Raw genomic sequence first — 9256 nt, forward strand, 5'->3', positions numbered from 1 at the left:
AAAGCTGGAGACGTCACACTGCTGGACTTCAAACTATACTACAAGGCTACAGTAATCAAAACAGCATGGTACTGGTACCAAAACAGAGACATAGACCAATGCAACAGAACAGAGGCCTCAGAAGCAACATCACACATCTACAACCATTTCATCTTTGACAAACCTGAGAAAAACAAGCAATGGGGAAAAGACTCCATGTTTAATATATTGTGTTGGGAAAACTGGCTAGCAATCTGCAGAAAGCAGAAACTGGACCACTTCCTGTCACCTTACACTAAAATTAACTCCAGATGGATTAAAGATTTAAACATAGAACCTAACATCATAAAAACCCTAGAAGAAAACATAGGCAAAAGCATCCAGGACATAGGCATAGGCAAGGACTTCATGAATAAATACCAAAAGCAATGGCAACAAAAGCCAAGATAGATAAATGGGATCTAATTAAAATTCAGAGCTTCTGTAGAGCAAAAGAACTCATCAATAGAGTGAACCAGCAACCAACAGAATGGGAAAAAATGTTTGCAGTCTTCCCATCTGACAAAGGGCTAATATCCAGAATCAACAAAGAACTAAAACAGATACACAAGAAAAAAACAAACAACCCCATTCAAAAGTGGGTGAAGGATATGAACAGACACTTTTCAAAAGAAGACATATATGAGGCCAACAAACATATGAAAAAATGCTCATCATCACTGGTCATTAGAGAAATGCAAATCAAAACCATATTGACATATCATCTCAGGCCAGTTAGAATGGGGATCATTAAAAAATCTGGAGACAACAGATGCTGGAGAGGATGTGGAGAAATAGGAACACTCTTACACAGTTGGTGGGAGTGTAAATTGGTTCAACCATTGTGGAAGACATTGTGGCAATTTCTCAAGGATCTAGAAATAGAAATTCCATTTGACCCAGCAATCCCACTACTGTGTATATACCCAAAGAACTATACATCATTCTACTATAAAGACACATGCATACATATGTTCATTGCAGCCCTGTGTACAATAGCAAAGATCTGGAACCAACCCAAATGATAGACTGGACAAAGAAAATGTGGCACATATACACCATGGAATACTATGCAGCCATAAAAAACGATGAGTTCATGTCCTTTGTAGAGACTTGGATGAATCTGGAAACCATCATTCTCAGCAAAATGACACAAGAACAGAAAACTAAACACCACATGTTCTCACTCATAGGCGGGTGTTGAACAATGAGAACATGTGGACTCAGGGAGAAGAGCATCACACACTGGGGGCAGGTTGGGGAGGATAGGGGAGGGAAAGCAGGGGGTGGGGAGGGTGGGGAGGCATAACATGGGGAGAAATGCTGGATATAGACAAAGGGGGAAATAGAGGCAGCAAACCACCTGATTATGTATGCACCTAGGCAACAACCTTGCATGACCTGCACATGTAACCCAGAACCTAAAGTAAATAAAATGAAATAAAATTTTAATATTTGCCTTCATATAATCTGGATATTTCCGGAGTTTCAAAAAACCATTCACTGGCTGTGGGACAACAAATGGGTTTTCAAAACTCCAGAAACATTATATTGAATGGGAAAAATCTGTAAGCATTCTCCTTGAAAACCAGCACAAGACAAAGATGCCCTCTCTCACCACTCTTATTCAACATAGTATCAGAAGTCCTAGCCAAAGCAATCCAGCAAGAGAAATAAATAAAGGGCATCCAAAGAGGAAGAAATAAAGTCAAACCATTTCTGCAGATTACATGATTCTATATCTAGAAAACCCCTTGGTCTCAGCCCAAATGCTCCTCCAACTGAAAAACAAAACTTCAGTAAAGTTGTATAATACAAAATTCACTAGCATCCTTATACACCAACAACAGCCAAACCAGAAAGGAAATTCCATTCACAATTACCACAAAATGAATAAAATCCTTAGTAATCTAGACTATAGCTAACCAGGGACGTTAAAGAGCTCTACAACAAGAACTACAAAACACTGCTCAAAGGCATCAGAGAAGACACAAACAAATGGAGAAACATTCCATGCTCATAAATAGGAAGAATCAGTATCATTAAAATGGCTATACTGCCCAAAGCAATTTACAGATTCAGTTCTATTTTTATCAAATCACCAACGTCATTCTTTACAGAACTAGAAAAATGTATTTTAAAATTCATATAGAACCAGAAAAGAGCCTGAATAGACAAAATAATCCTAAGCAAAAAGAAAAAAGCTGGAGACATCGCATTGCTCACCTTCAAACTATACTACAAGACTATGAGACTGGTACAAAAACAGACACATAGACCAATGGAACTGAATAGAGAGCCCAGAAATAAGGCCGCACATCTATGACCATCTGATCTTCAACAAAGCTGACATAAACAAGTAATGGGGAAAGACTTCATATGCAATAAGTGGTACTGAGATAACAGGCTATCAACATGCAGAAGACTGAGACTAGACCCCTTCCTTACACCATATACAAAAATCAACTCAAGTTGGATGAAATATTTAAATCTAAAACCTAAACCTTTAAAAAACTCTGGGAGATAACCTAGGAAATACCATCCTGGACATGGGAATGGGCAAGATTTCATGACAAAGACACCAAAAGCAATTGCAACAAAGGCAAAAATTGACAACTGGGACCTAATTAAGAGCTAAACTTAACAGCTTCTGTACATCAAAAGAAACAGTCAACAGAGTAAACAGACAACCTACAGAATGGGAAAAAATGTCTACAAACTATGCATCTGACAAAAGTCTAATATCCAGAATCTATAAGGAACTTAAACAAATTTACAAGAGAAAAACAACCCCATTAAAAGGTGGGCAAAGGACATGAACAAACAGCTCTCAAAAGAAGACATACGTGTGGGCAACAGGTATATGAAAAAAAATCTCAATATCATTGATCATTAGAGAAATGCAAATCAAAACCACAATGAGATACTATCTTATGCCAGTCAGAATGGCCATTATTAGGAGCCAAAAAATAATTGATGTTGGTGAGGTTGCAGAGAAAAGGCAATGCTTATATGCTGTTGGTGGGAGAGTAAATTAGTTTAACTATTGTGGAAAGCAGTATGGCAATTCCTCAAAGAGCTAAAACCAGAATTCCCGTTCGACCCAGCAATCTCATTACTGGATATATACCCAGGGGAATATACATCATTCTACCGCCAAGATACACACACACACAGGGTCATTGCAGCATTATTCATAAGAGCAATGACATGGAATCAACATAAATGCCCATCAACGATAGATTGGATAAAGAAAATGTGTTACACATATACCATGAAATACTACGCAGCCATAAAAAATGATATTATGTCTTTTGTGGGAACATGGATAGAGCTGGAGGCTTTTATCCTAGACGAACTAATGCGGGAACAGACAAAACAATACTGCATGTTCTCACTTGCAAGTGGGAGCTAAATGATAAGAGCTTATGAATACAAAGAAGGAAACAACAGACCCTGGGTCTACTTGAGGCTGGAGTTTGGGAGGAGGGAGGGAAGTAGGAAAAAAACTATTGGGTATTGGGTTAAATACTTGGGTAATGAAATAATATTACCTGCACAACAAAACCCTGTGACATGTGTTTATCTATGTAACAAAACTCCATACGTACCCCCAAAACTAAAATAAAAATCAAAAAATACTACTCATATTAAATATGAAATAAAATCTGGGTTTCAGAAATTGAGTATATATTGTCAAGAGCCCATATCATTACTAGGGCCTAATTCAAGTATGCGTAATATATCACAGATTACGTAAAAACCAAACTGTTTGACGGTATGGCATCTGGGACAATGGTACCAGCATGCGGCTACCATGGATGCAAACTTTCCAATCTGTATCACATTGGATTAAGCCCCAAAGATAAGGCAGAATTATGGCTGATTATTGTAACTATAATTAAATATGTTTTTTATATAGCTGTAATTATATATAAATATATGTAACTGTATATATATAAATTCTGTTTCTTTCTGTCATTTCATCCATTTTGGTCTGGTTAAGAGCCATTGCTGGGGAACTAGTGTGGTTGTTTGGAGGCAAGAAGGCATTCTGGCATTTTGAGTTGCCAGAGTTCTTGTGCTGGTTCTTTCTCATCTGTGTGGGCTGATGTTCCTTCAGTCTTTGAAGTTGCTGTACTTTGGATGGATATATATATATATATAGAGAGAGAGAGAGACATCTCCAGATGAAAAATACTGAATTATGAAATCTTAGAGCTAAGAGTATGATGTAATGGAAATAAATAACAGAATGTTGGAAACCTAAAGGCATTCACAGGCACACTTTGTGAAAGTCGTTTAGCATCTTTGAGTCTTAGGTTTTTCATCTGTGCCATGGGGGGATTGTTTCTACTTTACAACTAAATGAGGAGCAAATGAGAAACTGTGTGGAAAAGTTTTATAAAGTTTAAAGTATAATATAAATATTAGTTATTATGCTCAGTATGTTCCTTAGAAAACACGTAGCCAATATTCCTGATTTTTCAGATTTGGAGTCTGAGCTCAAAAGCTGTTAGACTGGCCCAGGTCTGTCAGCTACATAGGAACTATCGCAACCTTAACTCGCTCGGTGGTTGAGAGACAGGCAGGCCCCAGGAGGATGTACAAGCAGTGGTCTCCTTGTGCAGCAGACTCTTGATTTCAGCATGAGGCTGTGACTCTCTTGTTTAGGTTTCATCTTCTTGGAGCTCAGATGGATATGGATAGTGAGAAGCCACCAAGGCTGGATGACACCGTAGCCCAGAGCAGATGGGCTTTCTTGTCGTCCTGCTCCAACTCAAAAAAAGCAGAGTGAGAAATCTCTCAGGAAACACTGCTATGTCCTGTGATGACTGCAATGGCTATGATATCTCCCAGGCACATCCCCAATCCCACCTGGACTGTACCTCTCTATCCTCTCCCATCTGTCACCACAGGACTGCCAGCTATGAGCCAAGAATCAGGAACTTATAGATCATCATGCAGCATTATTCCCTTTTCTTGTCCTCAGAAGTAATTTAACTGTTTGTGAATGACAAGATGCTCCTTTTGAAGGCCAACCCACACCCAAGCTTCAAAGAACAAATATGTCAGGGTATAGCCAGGCTAACTGGGGGATGGGCATCCTTGATCAATTTGGAGAAGGTATTGGGAAGTGTTGTTTTAAGATTCAACTTCTAGAAGAAAAGTGAGTTACAGAGATTCAGAAGGCTTAGAAAGGTATAGTGCTTGTAATGGTGATGTATAAAACTTTCCGTAGAAGCCGGTCATTCTCTAAGAGCTGTAGACTTCTCCAGATACTCTCTCCTTCTCCTCTCAGCCAGGGCACAGCAGCTGTCTTTGAACTCATAGGATATAAATTAAGCCAAACATGACCCTTGTGTTTTGCATATTTTTTCTAGTAGAAAAATAAGGTAAGCTGTAAAAAAAGAAAAGGTCTAGCAAACAGATATATGTGTGAAAGTGTGTGGGCATGCATATATGGCAGCAAAAGTCTTTATTCAAATGAAGTTTTAAACGGAATAGCAGTAAATAGGATAGATAAAAGTGGAACTGCTCAGGGAGCGCGGCGGAGGGGGGTTGGGGCTCAGAGGCTGCTCAGCCACTTTCCTCCTTTGGTGGCTTCTTAGGCACATTTGCCCAACTCTCAGGATAGCAAACCACTGCTCCAGAGGGTCAGCCTTCTGGGTTCCTTGCCAGTGCTGAAATTTATTTTCAGTTGTGAGACCAGGGGTGTGGCTCCTCCAGTCCTACATCCCTCAGTGACCTGGAAGGAGACTCCCCAGTCTTTGTGCTTCATTATCATGTCACAATGAAAATAACCCAGTTCTATACCCAGCATTTCCCCTTCCCCTTCCCTATTTCCCCTTCCCTATTTTGTGGCTTTTTGCAGAAAGAATAGTGGAAATATCTCCCAGCTGATAGGGGTTTGCTTACCACGGAAATCTGAGACTGTGTTACCTAATTCAAGGCTGTGACTTTGTAGAAGGTACAGTGTGGAGCTCAGTGCTGGTGGGGGATGTCAATGGCGCTGGCATGTGCTGTGATACAGGGCACTCTGTCCCTGCCAAGCATAACCAAACAGTAATTTTAGAGACAATTGTGGCATATTCAGTAGTGTTGTCTTACCTGCAGGGGATACATTTCAAGGCCCCTGGTGGATGCTTGAACCCACAGATAGCACCAAACCTTATATACAGTATGTTTTTACCTATACTTACATGCCCTGCTAAAGTTTAATTTATAAATTAGGTACAGTAACATTAACAGCAATAACTAATTATAAAATAAAATAATGACAATATGCCAGCCTCACTACTCTTGCACTAGGGGCCATTATTCAGCAAAATAAGGGTTACTTGAACACAAGCTCTGCAATACTGGGACAATCGCTCTGACACTCAAGAGGGCTTTTGAGTATCTAACGGGCAGGTAGCCTATACAGTGGAAATACGCCAGACAGATGATTCACTTCTGGGCAGAGACACAGTGGGACAATGAAAGACTTGAAAGATTTTTAACATGCTACTCAGGAGAACAGGCCAGTTAAAACTTATACATTGCTTATTCTAGAATTTTCCACTTAATATTTTTGGACCATAGTTTACTGAGGGCAGCTGACACCACAGAAAGCAAAACCTCAGATATGGAGAACACTACTGTATAAGGGAAGTTTCCTGGGTGCCTCTGGACAGAGAGAGAAGCTACTGAGTTGGTAAGTGGTATGTCACTGCGGAAGAGGCCTGTAAACAGAAGCACTGGATTCTAGCCTTTGTTATATAATTACCCAGGAAAAGTCCACCTAACCCCTAGGAGATCACTTTCCTGTGAAAGACTATCAACTAGGTAAGCAATTTATTATTCTCTCTGCACCTTAAAAATTCTGAGCATTGGTTGGGTGTGGTGGCTCACACCTATAATCCCAGCACTTTGGGAGTCGGAGGTGGGGGTGGATCACCTGAAGTTGAGAGTGCGAGACCAGCCTAACCAACATGGAGAAACCCCGTCTCTACTAAAAATACAAAATTAGCTGGGCACAATGGCATGTGCCTTTAATCCCAGCTACTCGGGAGGCTGAGGCAAGAGAATCACTTCAACCTGGGAGGCAGAGTTGCAGTGAGCCGAGATGGTGCCATTGCACTCGAGCCTGGGCAATAAGAACGAAACTCTGTCTCAATAAAAAAAAGAAATTCTGAGCACTTATCACTTCATAATATCAAAAATGAATTCTTACTAGAGCATAGTTTTGACTAGGATTTGGTGCAGAAGGTGGAACCTAAAAGAATTGCAAGAGCTCTTCATTTAGTGAGCCTTTCCTGTGGGCCAGACCATGAACTGGATGTGTTCTCAGAGTATGAGATAGACAGGGCAGGCCGTGTGCAGTGGCTCACGCCTGTAATCCTAGCACTTTGAAAGGCCGAGGTGGGTGGATCATTTGAGGTCAAGAGTTTGAGACCAGCCTGACCAACATGGTGAAACCCTGTCCTACTAAAAATACCAAAAAAAAAAAAAAAAAAAAAGCCAGGCATTGTGGTCCATGCCTGTAATCCCAGCTACTGGGGAGGCTAACCCAGGAGAATTGCTTGCACTCTGGGAGGTGGAAGTTGCTGTGAGCCAAGATTGCACCACTGCACTCCAGCTTGGGTGACAGAGCGAGACTCTGCTAAAAAAAAGAATCAACAACAACAAAAAACCTCATGGCATTTCCTCCTTTACAGATAGGAAAGCCTGATTCGTGATTGTGAATCACTTAACCAAAGCCACACTGCTAGAAGTGTGGCTGTGCATCATGATGCAAATCTTGCTCTCTTGTCCAGCTGTTCTTCTTTCTTTAAATTTAATCTGACATTGAAACGCTGCAGATGAGCCACCAGCAGATAATTGAAAGCTGACAACTTTTACTTTTACTGAAAGTACCTTGAGATGATTTCAACAATATTCATCTAGTTTATGAGAAGAGGGCAATTAATTCTCTTTTTATAAGCAAAGCCAGAGAATGTCTTCAGATACTTATGTGCTATTTCCCAGCCAGAGTAACCTCCATGAATGGTGAATATAATCTCTTAGTTTAACTCAAAAAAGGAGAAAAGTTTGGAAGAAAGATTCTTTTCCCCAGCACTGGGGGCACATACTTTGTAGGAATCAGAGAAGGAGGCAGGCAGCATCTGTGTGCAATGCTGACCTCAGCTTTTCTACTCTGAAGTCAATTCTGCTCTTTAGAATTGCAAAGAGCCAAGAACAAACACAAGCTCACCACACCCTGTGTTCTAACTACTGAGAGTATGTGCCAACAGGAAGGGAAGCGAGTACAGACAAGAGCCTGGCAGGAGGAGGTGGCACTCAATACATAGAAATCTCTAACTTCCAACTGAGCTTACCACTGTGGCAGCGGAGCGGATGGAGCACTGGAGATAGTGTCGTAGGTCCTTTGTCTAGCGTATTTCCCCAAATCTTCATTTTCCCACTTCCAATTTCGAGAGCACAAAGTACTAGAAAATACTTTTCCTAGGCAAAATCTACTTCAGAGAGGCTGAAGTTTTACATTCTTGATCTACAATTAACATCTGTAATAATAGTTATTATTTTTAAACTGATTTTTTAGAGCAATTTTAAGTTCACAACAAAATTGAGCAGAAAATGCAGCGGATTTTCACATATCCTTCACCCCAACACATTCAGAGTCTTCCCCACTATTGACATCTCACACCTGAGTGGTACATATGTTAGAATCAATGAACCCACAGTGACACATCCTCACCAAAGTCTGTAATTTGCATTAGGGTTCATGCTTGGTGTTGTACATTGAATGGGTTTGAACAAATGTATAATGGCCTGTATCCACCCTATATTACAGGTATTGATCGACTTACGACCTATGGAACTTACGACCATTCGACTTTATGACCACAATCGCTAGCCACGACTGCTCCACGTCTGGCAGCGCCAACTTTGCCCAGCTGGGCGTACGACAGTGTGGACCAGCTTCCAGCAGCACTACCATCTCTGCGTGCACCATTTCAACTGTACATATAGCCTACTCAACTTATAACCAAATCGTGTTACGACCGGTCTGCCAGTCCCGACCATGGTCGTAAGTCGAGCACTAGCTGGTATCATATAGAGTAGTTTCATGGCGGTAAAATTTCTCTGTGCTCTGCTTACTCCTCCCTCCCTCCTAACTCTTGGCAATCACTGATCTTTTTACTTATTTGTATCATTTTGCCTTTTCAGATTGGTTTCTTTTACTTAGTAATAT

This window comes from Sapajus apella, unplaced genomic scaffold (genome assembly GCF_009761245.1).
Source record: "Sapajus apella isolate SASKATOON/1434 unplaced genomic scaffold, GSC_monkey_1.0 scaffold69, whole genome shotgun sequence".
In the NCBI taxonomy this organism is placed as follows: Eukaryota; Metazoa; Chordata; class Mammalia; order Primates; family Cebidae; genus Sapajus; species Sapajus apella.